The sequence below is a fragment of the Magnolia sinica genome, chromosome 11 (assembly GCF_029962835.1).
Source record: "Magnolia sinica isolate HGM2019 chromosome 11, MsV1, whole genome shotgun sequence".
In the NCBI taxonomy this organism is placed as follows: Eukaryota; Viridiplantae; Streptophyta; class Magnoliopsida; order Magnoliales; family Magnoliaceae; genus Magnolia; species Magnolia sinica.
In genome coordinates, this window is record NC_080583.1 from 49,927,438 (window position 1) to 49,943,689 (window position 16,252).

General features: G+C 36.5%; 1 long non-coding RNA gene and 1 pseudogene across 1 annotated transcript; one reads left to right on the forward strand and one right to left on the reverse strand.

Moving 5' to 3' along the window:
* Positions 1-3,069: 3,069 nt before the first annotated feature.
* Positions 3,070-4,799, reverse strand: LOC131219115 (uncharacterized). Its single transcript, XR_009158001.1, has 2 exons — positions 3,667-4,799; positions 3,070-3,499 (listed from the first exon to the last, which is right to left on the reverse strand). It is a non-coding gene; the product is annotated as an uncharacterized LOC131219115 (long non-coding RNA).
* A 794-nt stretch (positions 4,800-5,593) lies between these two features.
* On the forward strand, positions 5,594-16,030 carry LOC131218103 (bifunctional TH2 protein, mitochondrial-like; annotated as a pseudogene).
* Positions 16,031-16,252: the final 222 nt, after the last annotated feature.

Below are 16,252 nucleotides of genomic sequence, written 5' to 3' on the forward strand. Positions count from 1 at the left end.
CGTAAAATTCAGGTTGACAGTGAAACCATGTGATCCTCCATTGATGACGTTAAATGCAGGCACAGGCAAAACTAGAGTTTTGTTCCCAGCAAGGTTCGCAATGTGCTGTATGACAAATAGTGCAACTTAACAAATATACGCTTTAACAGTGAGTAAAGGGCCAGTGAATAATCATACATTTTGAACTGTGTTTGGACAAGAGATGCTAAAAAAGATTATTTTCTGTTGATTTGAAGAGGCCAGTGAATAATTAGATATGATACATCAAGATGGGTTCCCTTGACAGCCTACCAAATTTCAGTGGGTCCCCACTATCGTGTGGTCAACTACTTGAGCATGACATTTCATGTGTGGGAGCTTCATGTGTGGCTGTTTGCTTGGTCTAAGTGCACTAAGTGCATTGCACTTAGATGGACTTAAATACACTAGATGAGACCATGATATAGTAGGGTATCTGAAATAGATCAATTAGTAAATTGTGTTTCGAGTATATACTTTTAATAATTCATAAATAAATAATAAAAAAGGAACATGTTGCAAACTTAGATGCATTTGGACACATCTAAATGCACTTGGATGAACTTAGACATACTGAGATCCATTTTCCACAAGTACAAAGCTTCATATTCAATCTGGGCCTCGTCACTTACCATGAGGCCCAAACTTAAAGCTTTGTCCGCTTAAAGTTGACCTACAAAATGCATATGAGTGTGACTAAGTTCATCCAAATCACTTAGAGGCACTTAAATGCACTTAAATGAACTTAGACACAGTTAAGATGCATTTTATCAAGCTTGACATACAAAGCTTTGTATTGGATCCAAGCTATTTACATACATACATGTGCGTGTGTGAGGGAAATGATTCAAGTACCATAAAACTTCTTTCATTGAATCATTTGTGGGTCCCACTACAATATGTTGATGCAATGAACTCTGGCGATCAGACGTGTCACCTTCCATTTGGACATGGGACCAAAAATCATACCAATCCATGAGTCAGGTGGGCTAGACGACAAGAAAATGGTAGTGGGGAACACCCACCCTTGATTTCATGGGGCGCCCACCATGTTGTGTATATGCCATGCAATCCATTCACCTTAAGCATGTGCCCTAGATGAAGGGATCCTGCAGCCATCAAGTCGTTTTGACACTCTTGTGGGCCCCAAAGATCAATGGTGGGTGTCCCCTGAATTGGTTCATACCATGTGGCCGACCTCAAATTTGGATCGGACTGATTTTAGGGACCCTGACCTATTGAACTAGCACACATCTGATTGATGGGTCAGATGTCATCAACATATCATGGTGGCCCCACACAACATTTTTGCCATAATTTCGGTGAAAAGGTCTGCATTGAAATAATTTCAACAATTTAATGAGGACATTCATGCATAAGAGAGCCCATCTACACGTCACCCATGCCAACATGGCGCACATGTGTGAGACCCAATCCATCAAATGGATGGGTCCAACTATGTAGATGTCCTTATTAAACCTGAACCCATGTTCAGAAGACCCATGGGTTCCCAAAGCAGATTCAAGTCCAAGACTTCAAATTTGGTACCTAGAATTGAACCTGATAGGACCAAAACCTGACTCCTTAAGGCAATTCAGCCAGGTATGGGTACACCAAGACTCGACATGAACCAGACCCATAAACAACACCATTGACCATATGTAATTGTTTGGGTAATTACGTACCAGTGGGTTACCTACTAGTTTGTGCAGTCAGCTTCTCAAGCATGACCTTTCATGAGTGTAGCTGTGCTAAGTGATTTTCCTAGCAACTGCCCCTCCATGACCTTAATTTGCCTGCTCACCCTTTGGGGTGTCCATGCAATAACTAGGCTATAGGTCAACACTTGGTCAGACTGCGTTGGAAGTGAGTGGTGTCACTTGGGCCCCTACCATGGCCAGTTCCAAGAGCCCAAGTAAAAGAGTAGGCTTGGTGTCTAGTTGGTAGTCAACATAAAACTTTTGCCAATCTACTATTTTGAAGCCAATCTCAAATTGCTAGGAGAGATTAAAATGACGGTAATGGAATTCAAAATAAAGGATGAGCCACCTCATGACTAGAAGGGACTGATTTTGCATTAGTTCAACTTCAAGGTGCAGTCCACCTTATGCACCACTCAAATGTCCAACACATATGACACATTGGGATAGGAGTCAGATTGCAAGTGAAGTTGAACTAATGCAAAATTCTCAAGAATGCTGAGTTGCCCATCTGACACCAACAGTCCAAATTTACCTAGGCTTGGGACCTGTTAGTGTGTGTCACAAAGAACACACACATGAACACACACACACACAGGGAGGGAGGGAGGGAGGGAGAGAGAGAGAGGGATGACTCTTACGGGAGTTCAAATCTAGCATTTGCATGATCATGAATGTGATATTTACACTAGCCACACAGCAAATGGATGCTCCCAAGTAGTTCGCTTTCCACCTTGCTTGTTCAATAGCCTTTGAAAAGTTGGGATGGATAGAATCATCCCAGTGATAGCGAAGCGCCATATTCCATCAATGCCGGGGCACATCATGTCCTTGGTGCAAATCAATGAAACATGGGGACCACTTGTACAAAAATAGATGCATCAGAATAGTACTCACCCTCATGAACTGATCTGCTTCAACTTTCTAATTATGGCAGCTGCCTGTGATCGCGAAGCCCCTAACTCAGCTGTTGTCTCTGTAAGAACACCCTGCCAATACAATTCATATAAGAATTCAATCGATTTCTATGTCAAGAAAACCAAAAAATCTTGACAGATGGCTCACAACTGATCTCTACTGCCGCCTGGAGCATGCAAAAAGAAAAAGAAGATGAATATGCTAAATGGGTAGCAGTCGAAATCGCCATTTAGTTACATTTAGGTGGGAAGCAGGCCCCTTAATTTCATTCAAATTCAAAAAAGCATTCGCTTTGACAAAAAACGAGTAGCAAGCACACTGCTAGAGGGAAAAAGGCCAAAACTGCAAATTCAGATGATTTGAGTCTGAATTAAAATACATGACATGCAATGCCAACCTCATTCAAATTAGAATAATGATACCTGATTCAAGATTGTTTTTTTCCATTTTTCTTTGTTTCCTTTAGTTCAATTCAACTGAGCATGCCTTGCATCCAAACATGCCTTACGTTTAATATAACAACCTCGCCAAAATCTGTGGCCCATAAGACATCTGCATTGAGATCCATAAATTGAGTTTGGCAGCTTGGATTTGAATCCTGTCAGATCCATAAATTGAGTTTGGCAAACTACATTATGACATTAGAATTATTCAAAAGAGCTTTTCTTTTCCAAACAAACACAAACCCATGTAACTTAAGTACATAATCAAGTAATAAGTAGAAAATATGGGAAAAGAAACTGAAAAGCACCACAAACATATCAAAAGGAATGCTTAAAGCACCACAAACACACACTGCTCAGAAACTGAAAAGCAAATTGCCTTCCATGGTTCCCATTAATATAAACGAAAAGACGTACGATCTGCAAAATGGAGTGCCACATTCATCCAGAGTTATTAAGCAAGTCTAATCAGCCATGTTTAGAAAACCAATGACTAGGCACTGAACATGCCCCACAAGTGTTATATGATTTTTAAATTGTTAGGGAAATGATAGTTGGGTCACTTGGCAAGATATCACTGTTCTCACCTTTTGCACTCCATCCCTAGTCTCAATGTTGAAATAGAGTCTGTATCTGCTTCATTTGAATAGTTAAGGGTGTAAACAGGCCATCCTCTAAAAGCTGGGCTGAGCAAATTAAAATTTTGAATACTAATGGCCTAACAAGCCAGCCCCAGACAGTTCAAAATCCAGTCCCAAATCCTACATGTGGTGCTTGTGAGGCTAAACAAACAAAGTGATCAATAAAGCATTAGATTGAAGCCTGAAGGCAAGAAGAATGAAGCATGTATCGATCTATAAATACTGTTAATTACTTAAGAAGAAAATGTACAAGTAAAACATACCATTCAAAAGAAAAACATCATTGCAAGTGCTGCTAAAATGGATATTGTTGCACCTGACAATGATGCCTCTGTCAAATCTAGGAATTTTCATGTCAATGCGTGTGTACACACACACACACACACATAAATGAAAGATATACATACAATCAGGGTAACCACTAAACAGTGAAATACATAAAGATTACATGTCAGCTAAGAAACTTACTCGGGGTGCATTGGAATGCACTACTGCAATGAATCACAATTATAATCTAATTAATACACATTTTGGAGGATTCTGATTAAAGGCTGCCAAACATGACAGATAATTTAATTCTTGAATTCTTCAATCTTGAACCCTGAGACTCAAAACTCCTTTTCAATTGGTCAGCAAATATAATTGAATTAAAGAGGAGAAAATAAAACATTTGTTGGCTGCTTTTATTGACCCACCAGATGGGTTTAAACGATATGCAATTGTGGCAACAGCAAGTCATGCACAAGCAACTACAGGAGCTCCAGAGATAGCAACAACTTCAGCAACTAGATCAGCAGGCAAGGCAGCAACATTCTTTGAGTCAACTGTCTAGAGTTGCAAAGCAGTCTAGTGATCAATTACCTACCTTGGGCAATGGTGCACCTATGCATGATGCAACTAACTACATGTGGTCACAGGAACATGTAGGAGGTTAGAGGAAATGGTCGTTGCTGTGTTAGCATATATACAAATGCATGAAATTTTGAAGTCCGTATCAGTTAAATTTTTATTACTTCTTAACCTTGTTCTTCTTTCTATAAAATTAAAACACTCATGAAGAAAGAAATAAAGAAAGAAAGAAAGAAAAAAAAAAAAGAGGTAATCCATGTCAGAAAATGTTGCCATTGACAATCAAAGAGAAAAATGATAAATGCATAAGGAACTTTGGCCTTCTCTTCATTGAATGTAGAATGTTGTCACATTTCTTTTTTAATTAATAGCCTATCTGCTGACAACTAATTGAAGGATTTGGGATTACACATATTGAAGAGTAATTGAAGGATTGGTGTGTTCTATGGGGTATCCAGATTGAACCAATCATATCAATAGTTTGGATCACTAAACTACATGCTCCATTGTACCTGAAATTAATGGTGATCCTAACCATCTAATCACTAGATAGAAAATGGGCAATCTATATCTATTATACTAGAAAGGTTCCATCATTCTCTGGACCAGCCATTATGTGAGGCTCGGCCTTGATCATCAATTGTTTCCAAAAAATATGCTATGTTTCAATTTAATTAAGAAATGGTAAGTAATGTAATGAAAGCACCACTTGATGTTAGCATTGGGATTTAATTAAGAAATGGTCAGAAATGGTAATCTTTTTCCTTTTATTTTTGGGACAGACTAATCAATTTGCATTCAGAGATACCTCTGTACTCAATTTGGGGTGTTTTCAAACTCAAAACCCTTTATCCTATGCTGGCCATTGTTTTTCTGTCTCCTCAACTACTGTTTATAACCATAAATTGAAACACATTGCCTTTTGGTGTGTGGTTGGCAAAACTAATCAGACCCAAACTTTTGGTTTTACAATCTCAAGGAGGAATGTCAAATGAATTGTACAACACAATTGCACATGTAACAAATGGAATATGTGAAGGTATCTATATCAGCACGACTGATATTATTTTGCTTTTATATTTGAGCTACCATTTTGTGCATGAATCTAAGGCTCTTATAAATTCCAGATATGCATTGACTTCTCTGCAGGAATTGCAATTGGGGGTGACGTGTTTTCGGGCTCAACTCTATCTGATCATGTCCTACGGTTTAACAACATTCCACAGGTAATTTCTTGTTCATGTAATTTTCTCTCTTGGTAGTTTCTTTAGACAAGCAGCAACCCATATTTCTAATTGCTTCTCCATTCTAGTGAAGAAGATTCTGTTTACGTTTTCTAAACTTGCTGACAGTTAGTCTTAAAATCACACCTTGTTAGCAAAAATGTGCCTAATATATGTATGTACTTTTATACCATTTGCTCTAATATTAATCTAGTGGAAGAAAGGAGCTATTCAACAGGTGAGACATTGCTATTTTGATGCAGGGAGCAGGTAAAAGATCTTAAGCCTCTGAAACAGGGGATGCCCAATAAAGTTGAAGAGCGCCCTCGTTCTTCTTCTTTGTATCCTTTATAACTATAAATTGTTTTTTTTTTTTGTACCCTTATGTATAAAACATAATGCTGACCGTTCTAATAAGTGGCTACAAAAATAATAATAACCATCATCATAAACATTGATAGACACAAAGTAAATGGCTGGTGTACAGATTTTACAGGAAACGAAAATCCTTAAATGTTAATCGACACTAGATCAATTGAGAGAAATAGAGAGAGAGAGAGAGAGAGAGAGAGAGAGAGACCTGTAAATATCAATCGACACTGGATCAATTGAATAGAGGAAGATCGAAAGCCCTAAGTGTACAAAAAAAAATCCTTAAATACCATGCAAAAAAAAACTTTCCCATTTTCACCTGTTACAGATTTTACAGAACCCTAAATCCTTTCCTTGTTAGAAATTTTACAGGAAACGAAACCCTAATCTGTGTATTTGAAGATTTAGAAATAAAAACTCAAAATCAAACTTAGAATATATGGTGAGAGAAATGGGTACCTGGTAATAGAGAAGAGACGGAGAAGAGGTGAAGGGCGAGGGCTGCAGGGGTGGATTTTCGCCCGGGTGAAGGGGGTGCATCGCTCAAGGGTTGCAGTCGAGAGGGAGAGGGAGAGGGAGAGGGAGCGACAGAGGGAGGTGGGTTAGGGTCGAGAGGGAGAGGGAGAGGGAGTGAGAGAGGGAGAGTGGAGCAAGAGAGAGAGCGCATGAGAGAGAAAAGGGACTCGCGGACTGGTTTTTTTTCCCGGAGTGGAGGGAGAGAAATTTTAGAACATTTCGTTTGAGGGGGAAGGAGAAAAAGGGCAGCGCGCGGGCTGAGTTTTCACATTTTTTCTGCTACGGTTTTAGACCGTAGCTAAAATCCCATTAGCCGTAGCCGTTGTTGCATCCTCCGCATTTGCACGTTTGACGGGTTCTGGACGGACGGTCCAATCAGGAGCTTTGTGGGGTCCATCATGATGCATTTGATAAATCCACTCCGTCCATGAATTTTGTAAATTTTTTTAATATATAATGGCCCAAAAATCTAGGAAAATCGAAGGCTAATTAAACCACACCATCGATCAATGGTACGTATATAATCTCCACTTTTTCCTACCGTGTGGTCCACTTGAGCCTTTGATCTACTTCCTTTTTTAGGATCTTGCCCTAAAATGATCTTTAAAAATGTATAGACGTATTAGATGGAGCATACAAATTTTAATGGGCCTCGTAGAGTTGCTTATGGGGTTGTCACATGGTGCAAGCATGGGTGGTGGCATTAGTTTTTAGCTACGGTTTAATTTTTTTAGCTACGGTTTTAAGCCGTAGTAATATAGCTACGGTTTATATCCGTAGCTAAAAATCAACATGGTCCGTAGCCTTTGGTCGTTTTTTTGGTAGTGAAAATTTAACAAACTATGTAAATTTGAGGCGGTTTCTAGAGTTTTCCAACTATGTACGAAAGTTGGAGTTCCACAACTATAAATAGAACTCCCTATGATGTCCTAAGCATCTGTTAGGGTTTAAGGAGTGGAGCAAGAGGGTGAAGAAGCTGTCGCCAAGAGTTTTTCTTCTTCTTCCTTAATTTTTTTCATGTTTTTCTTAAAAGATTTTGGTCCAATCATGTCTATGGTTGGCTAAACCTCTTAACTAGGGCTAAGAGGTAAAGCTTATACCATGATGGGATGTTTCTATTACTTTGATTCATGTTTATATTGAATTTCATGGATTCTAATTTGATATTTACGGAATACTTTTAGTTTTTAATGGTTTATTGTAACTCAAATTATAGTAGATCTATAATAGCTTTAAGTATCTTCTTTTCTTAATTTGAGATTGTGAAATTAGTAAGTCCTATTGTTCACCATCGTCCCTTAGGCATGGTAGGGTGATGGAATCCTTCCTAATTTTCACAATTTTTCTGCTTTGATATTATGGGATTGGTAAATCCTGTTGTTTGCCATTGTCTCCTAGGCATGGTTTGATGATGGAATCACTACCAATTATCATAGTTCTCCTTCATTGAGAATTAGGTCAATGGAAGTTCAGATTTAGTTTTATTGATAAATTTTCCAATTGGATAGGATATAACTCTAATTCTAATTGTGTTACTTGAATCAAGTAAGAGGGCTCCCTGATCATTACAAGTGGATCCTTGGCATCCAAGTTCCCACCTTTAAATTCTTATTTTTAATTACTCTATTTACACTTACTCTCTCTAATACTTCAGAATTAGTTTCACATCTTCTTCTAGTTCTACTTCTAGTTAATTTTAGAAATGTACAAGTTTCAATCCCTGTGGATTTGACCATGATCTTACCAAGATTATTACTACATTGCGACCCTACACTTGGGGTTGTGAACAAGTTTTTGACGCTGTTGTCGGAGATTTACAGTTGCATTTTTTGGATTTGATTAGTTTTGAAATTAGGTTAAGATTATGATTTATTTACTTTATATTGTTAGGTTAAAGTTCTTTCTAATTTGTTTTTAGAAACTAACTTTTCTTTTTATTTCCCGATTTAGAAACTTTCCTAATTTGCTTTTAGAAACTAACTTTTTTTTTCCATTTCGAGATTTAGAAACTTTTTTTTTTTTTTTTTTTTTTTAAGAAACTAACTCTTATTTCAATTTCCAGATTTAGAAACTTTCCTAATTTGTTTTTAGAAACTAAATTTTCTTTCTATTTCTATATTTAGAAACTTTCCTAATTCATTTTTAGAAACTAACTTTTCTTTCTATTTCCAGATTTAGAAACTTCTTTTTTTTTAGAAACTAACTTTTGTTTCTATTTCCAGATTTAGAAACTTTCCTATTTTTTTTTTAGAAACTAACTATTCTTTCTATTTCTAGATTTAGAAAGTTTCCTAATTTCTTTTTAGCAACTAACTTTTCTTTCTATTTCTAGATTTAGAAACTTTCCTAATTTCTTTTTAGAAACTAACTTTTCTTTCTATTTCTAGAATTAGAAATTTTCCTGATTTGTTTTTTGAAACTAATTTGTTTTTAGGACTAACTTGTTGTTTTGTTTTTAGGTTAGGGTTTTTTCTGATTTATTTTTAGAAATTAACACTGTTTTTTGTTTTGTAGGATCCTAACATAGAACTCTCTAAACCGATAAACTCTTTCTAACTTCTCCTCTACTTACTTTCGATATTGTTGTCGGATTTTTATTTTATTTTATTTTAGGATTAAGTTCAGGATTAGGGTTTCACCATGTACATGTAAGAGTGAAAACGTCGGTATGTTGAGCTAGTTTTAGAGAATGTGAAAAATTATGAAGGGCTGTCAAATGATTATGTTAGGAAACAACCTGTGTCCTAAATTTTTTCTGAAACCATCATCAAGAACCAACCAGAATACAATGCTCCACTAGTTAAGAAGTTCTTACACGATCATAGGCAGGAGAATAATTACACCCCACAGATTAAGAAAGCAGTACGTGATTGTTAGGGTTATCATAATTATGAGAGAGAACTATTATCACCCATCAGACAAGAAGAAAACAATGAGAGATTATATTATGAGTGATAATATGTACTAACAACCATCAGACTCACCCACCTATGACTTGTACGACTATGATCAGTGGAAACATCAATATTGGAGAGATGAACCAACAATTGCTTAAACTGACTATTCTCTTGGATCCCCTACCTTTGAAATCCAACTAGAAACAATTCAAGAGGATTCACGTTTGAATTTCATGGATTATCAAGAACAGTTTAACCAACTTGTCGCAGGCATGATGAAATCATTGGAAGCGATTGAATTGTGCCTCGATAAGGTTGAAGAGGCTAGGTTATCACAATCTCAACCCAATCTAGAAACACAATACGAGGAAAATGATCCTAACTCACTTGTGGAGAGTATTGAAATTAAGAATGAAGAGTTGGATTGTGTTAACAAGCATATAGCTCAATTTCCCGGAGAGTCGATCTCGATAACTGTCCAAAGGAATGATCAAGAGACATGAGTGTCTTTTAAATATAATGATATTGACATGCTCTAGCCATACGACATACTTGACTTCAATAAGGAGGAAGAGGCTAGTTTATTAGAGCCTTAACTCAACCTAGGAAAACAGTGTAAGGAAAGTAATCTCATCCCACTTGTGAATTATATTGAATTGGAAGATGATAAGTATTGGAATGAGAATTATGAGTTTACAGCCCAAGATTCATTGGAATCAATTTCAATTATGGTTCAGGAAAGTGATCATGAGATACAGGACATTGTCGACCATAATGATCTACTCCACCCATCTGACACATTTGATTTACGTGTGGAGGAAGAGTCCCTTCCAAGTGAACCGTATAACTCTTTTAAGGCGCGTGTAGACCACTCACCTGATTTAGATTATAATATGATTAAGGAGATGGACAAGTTGCCCGAGATGAATCTAAAATTTAAAACTACTCAATTAAGGTCACCTTCTGAGCTGTCAACACTTAAGGATATAATGCCTCTTTGAGTAGTAACAATGAACAAAGTCTTCACATCAATGCGCTTACTGATCCACAATCTGTCTATGCAGAGCAGAGCGAGATGTATCCAGTGACAATTGACTCTCACCAAGGAGAAGAGCAAGAGATCATGTTTCCCTCTATTTTAAGAGAAGACAAAAGAATCATTGGGCATATCATCACAAACCTCAATGTGAAAAATGAGCCTCTCTCAACTGACTATCTCAACTCTTTGAAAGATCGCTTGACATATTTTACAGATTCAAATGATCCCATGATAAAAGAAATAATGGATGACTAGCAAAACAATACCTCGGTAGTTGTTACTGACCGAGAGAACCCTTATTCTGAAGCCCCTCCTTCCACAGATCTCGAATGTTTACCATTAAGGGAGGAGGAGCTGAAAGTTAAACCAAAGCCTGAAACTTTAGAATATGTTGAGACTACATCACCTACTGAGAATTTCTCTGAATTTTATCTACTTGTAGTCTTTGATTCACTATGTTGTGTAACTCCTGAACTTGCTCTGTCTCAGGTGAATCATGTGTACTTTGGACACCTCGGGAGATTAAAAGGAAACTTTATGCTGAGGTCCACAATTTTCTTTGAAAAATCATGCTCCAGGGCATCCAAGCCTATTGCAAAAAGGGCTTTTGGATGATTTTGTTACAAAACCTACTGAAAAATTTATCAAGATACCAGCCGGAGGAGGAACCTTGTGGCATGACTAAGTAGCTTTCCCTTTTTTTCCTAGTTAGGTTTAATACTTTCAAAGAATTTAGTATTAGGATAGTTTATTTTTTGTTGTTTAGGAAAGTTTATTTTTTAATGGTTTAATTCTTGTGTTAACCCATCTTCACATTGAGATATTTTGAAAAAAAAAAAAAAAAAACCCTTAGAATTCCTTCTTTAGGTACTACCTTTCCACCACTTCCCTTTTCTTTTCGTTGCCTCATTTGTATTAAATGCTTATTTCTTTAACATTAAGGACAATGCAGATTTTAGGTTGGGGGTGTGGATTAGGCAGGTTAATTAGTTGTTTTCTTAGTCTTTAGGCGAAGTTGTGAAATTTTGAGAAAATTTTCTAAAATTTCTACAAATTTAAGTGATCTCGAAGTTAATCCATGAATTAGAATTACAAGATACTAAATGTTGATGCCTTATGTCTATTAGATTTTAGCCACTTGGGAGATCTCAAAATTAAGTTAAGTCATTGATCCTCGATTAGACGTTTTAAACATTGATTGAGTCATGATTTCATATGTCACATCCAGCTTACACATTAAAGTGTTAGTTTGATATTGAATTATTAACTTGATGATTATTAAGCATGGAAGGAACCAACCTGGGGAATTTATCCATCATGTTCAATAGGAAGAATTAAAAAGAAAGAAAAAGAAAATATCCTGCTAAACAAAAACAGTTGTCATCGAAAAGGGCTACCTATTAAAGATCTTTAAAAAGGTTGACATAGCGTGAAAGCTATCGATGGAAAAATTAAAAGCTAGAGGAATAAAAGAGGGAACTAAAAGATGAACTGTAAAGTAAGTTTCGGTTTAGGTTTTGGTTGTCCTGAATGCTCTTTTAATTATCAATGTTATCATGAAAGTAACGAATTAAACCTTTGATTGTGATAAGTGTAAACTTCATTATACACCCATGGAACTCAATGTTTGAAATTTTTCTAATTGGAGGATTAATGCTTTGAACTTGATTATGAAACTTACCGAGTGCTAGAGTTTAGGAGAAGGTAATGCACAATATTGATGTATTTTAGAATTCTATTATCTAGATTGTTTTTTTTTTCAAAATCACTTTAGCTTATAGAAATTATCATGTGGTTCTTGAAATATTTTTCGCATACTTTACTCAGGACTAGCAAAATGCTGATTGGGGATTGTGTTGAGGGTCAAATATTGCACATTATCCCCCATTTATATCTTAGTTTTATGAACATGATAGTGCTTAATGTTCTATTTTACTCATGTTTGTGTTGCAAGGTGAATTTAAGAGCTTGGATTGAAAAGGGTGCTAAAAGCATGGATTTGATGCTCAAGAATCACCAAGGTAAGGGATGGATCTTAGGACACCAAGATTGAAAAATTCACATGCCAAAGATCCAAGAAAATCAAGTGAGGAATGAAGAAAATCAAAGATTTGAAGTAAAGAAAAGGAATCCTAAAATTGTCCTGAAAAAGCATATTTTGAAACTCAAGGTCATTTTGTGAAATTGGGTAAAGTTAAGTCTATTTTGGAAAACTGTGCAAAGTGAAGTCTATTTTAAGAAACTACTTAAATTTGAGGCGGTTTCTAGAGTTTTCCAACTAGGTGCGAAAGTTGGAGTTCCACAACTATAAATAGGACTCTCTAGGATGTTCCTAGGAATCTTCTAGGGTTTAAGGAGTGGAGCAAAAGGGTGAAGAAGTCGTTGCCAAGAGTTTTTTTCTTCTTCCTTAATTGTTTTCATGTTTTTCTTAAGAGATTTTGATCCAATCATGTCTATGGTTGGCTAAACCTCTTAGCTACGGTTAAGAGATGAAGCTTGTATCATGATGAGATGTTTCTATTACTTTGATTCATGTTTATGTTGAACTCCATAGATTCTAATTTGATATTTAAGGAATACTTTCAGTTTTTAATGGTTTATTGTGACTCAAATTATAATAGATCTGCAATAGCTTTGAGTATCTTCTTTTCCTGATTTGAGATTGTGAATTTAGTAAGTCTTGTTGTTCACCATCCTCCCTTGGGCATGGTATGGTGCTAGAATTCTTCCTAATCTTCACAATTCTCCTGCTTTGAGATTATGGGATTGGTAAATCCTGTTGTTTGCCATTGTCTCCTGGGCATGGTTTGGTAATGGAATCACTGCCAATTATCATAGTTCTCCTTCATTGAGAATTAGGTTAATGGAAGTTCAGATTTGATTTTATGGATATATTTTCCAATTAGATAGGATAAGATTCAAATTCTAATTGTGTTACTTGAATTAAGTAAGAGGGCTCCCTGATCACTACAAGTGGATCCTTGGCACCCTAGTTTCCACCTTTAAATTCTTAGTTTTAATTACTTTATTCACACTTACTCTCTCAAATACTTTAGAATTAGTTTAGCATCTTCTTCTAGTTCTACTTTTAGTTAATTTCAGAAATGTACAAGTTTCAGTCCTTGTGGGATCGACCTCAGTCTTACTGAGATTATTACTATATCGCGACCTTACAGTTGGGGTTGTGAACACCTAGGGAATGTATCACTAGTTGAGTAAACATGAGTAAAATGTGGGTTTTTTTTTAGTGAAACTTTGAAGATCTTAGAAGACATGATTAAAAACTTGGGACTCAAAAATATTACAAAAAATAACTATGTATAATAGGTTTCCATTGTGTAGTGGCCTAAACTATGTGTTGTAGGCAAAAATATTTAGTTAATAGATATTTTTTTAATGCTCTAATATTTAATAAATAGACATGATTTTAATGTTCCTATTTTTATTTTTTTAAATAATGCAAAAATTCTGCTCATATAATGAGCAAATTTAAAACACCCAAGAAAATGGGATTTTTTTTATTTTTTATTTTTTGAAAAGATGGTTAAGAGGGAGATGACACATACAACAATATGTGAAGACACACGTTCAACACTACACAATATCTAAGTGAATTACGCCCACAACTGATAATAAATGCCTAATAAAGGAAGAATGATGAATGGAAAAGGAAAGCTACATTTCATGCTGCAATCCTCCTTGTTAGGTTAGGTAGAGGGTTACTAAATAGTTTGTGTGTGTTGCACACACCCAAATTACTTCATATTCACTTGGTACCCTTACAACTGTTGAGATGAGTTAATATGATTTTACTCATCTAGGATTTGATTTGTGATAAACATACGTTGAGATGGTAACAACATCTTGATATTATCTAAATAGTTGATCAACTAGAGACTTTTATGATCTATGGCTGCAGGTTGTGCTATATTTAGAGGAGATTTGAGCCCCTATTTTCAAGTTATGTATTGACATGTTTGCTTTTCCAGTCATTTTGCCTTTGAAGAATATTATCTTTGCAATGGTACTTCTGTGATGGAAACCATTTCTGCAGGAATGGGGTGTGGACCTTGCAAAAGAGAGCTCTCCGAACCCTACGACTCTTAAATACACAGATTTCCTGCTAGCGACCGCTTCAGGAAAGGTTGAAGGAGTAAAAGGCCCTACCAAAATTGCAACTCCTTTTGAGAAGACAAAACTTGTTGCTTATACATTAGGAGCGGTGACTCCTTGCATGAGGCTCTATGCCTTTTTAGGTAAGGAGCTTCAGTCATGTCTGTATCCTGCAGAAACCAGACACCCCTATAAGAAGTGGATTGGCAGTTATGCCTCGGAAAGTTTTGAGGTTTTGCTCGTATTGAATCTGATATACTCGCCAATATTGTCTACTGTCTTAAAAATACTTTTACTGAAGTATGGTTGTGCATTGTTGTCCTTCTAAACCAACACAAGCAGCGGCTGTGCAAACTGAGGAAATGCTTGGCAAACTTAGTATCTCTTTGACGAGTGAGGAGCTTGAAGGCATAGAAAGGCTTTATCATCAAGCTATAAATCTTCTGATAGAATTTTTGTCTGCTCAGCCAATTGTTCATCGAACTGTAGTCCCTTTCTCAAGATGTAGAGCCAGTAGAGCGCCGTCTCATTATATTTTCTGATTTTGATTCGACATGTACTGTTATTGATTCCTTTGCCATCTTAGCAAAGATTGCAATATTAACTGCACCCAAAGCTGATCCTAGTGCACCTGAAAATCTGATTGTTCGAAAGTCGTTAGCTGATCTAAGGAACTCGTGGGACGTTCTTTCTAGTCAATAAACTGAGGAACATGAATAGTGGATACAGAGCATTATGCCCAGTGAAATAGGTAATTGAAAGCAGTTCCTTTTGCAGTTTCATTTCTTTAATCGATACTGGAAGAAGCAAAGGAGGCTTTATAAGGAGGCGCTATTTATATTTTTCTTCCTGCCATTGCTTTTCAGTGGATGCATTTAACTATGAAGGTCTATGTAAAGCACTTGAGCAGCTTTCTGACTACGAAAAACGAGCAAATTCTCGATTCATTGAGTCTGGAGTGTTGAACGGCTTGAATTTAGAGGGCATAAAACGGGCAGGGGAACACCTAATACTATAAGATGGTTGTGTGGATTGTAAAGAAGAAGGAAGAGCTTAATGCAGATGTCCATATACTTTCGTATTGTTGGTGTGGAGATCTCATTAGGTCAGCTTTTTCATTACATAAAAAAAATTTCTTAGTACTTGTTGAACTGATAAAATATAGTCTTCCAATGTGTAGAAAGAAGAGGATGGAGGGGACAAGTAGTGGCAAAGAAAATGGTCGATGTTGCGACCACGCATCTCCGGTTGATTATATACCAGCCCACCTTCTATACCGGGTGATGTTTCCCCTAAAGTAGTCCTACCAAGGACCCAACGTATTACGTTCCACCAAGCCATTTCTTGATAGAAGTGGTAGGGTCCTAGATAGCCTAATTTCCTAGCCCCTTCTGGCCGACACATGATCAATCTCTCTAGAGATTGAAATTTCTGGCCGAAAAGTAACCGGGAATCTGGTCAATGAGGCTATCCTTTTCGATGATCAGATAATCTCGGTCCAGGTATAATCTATGGACCTGATT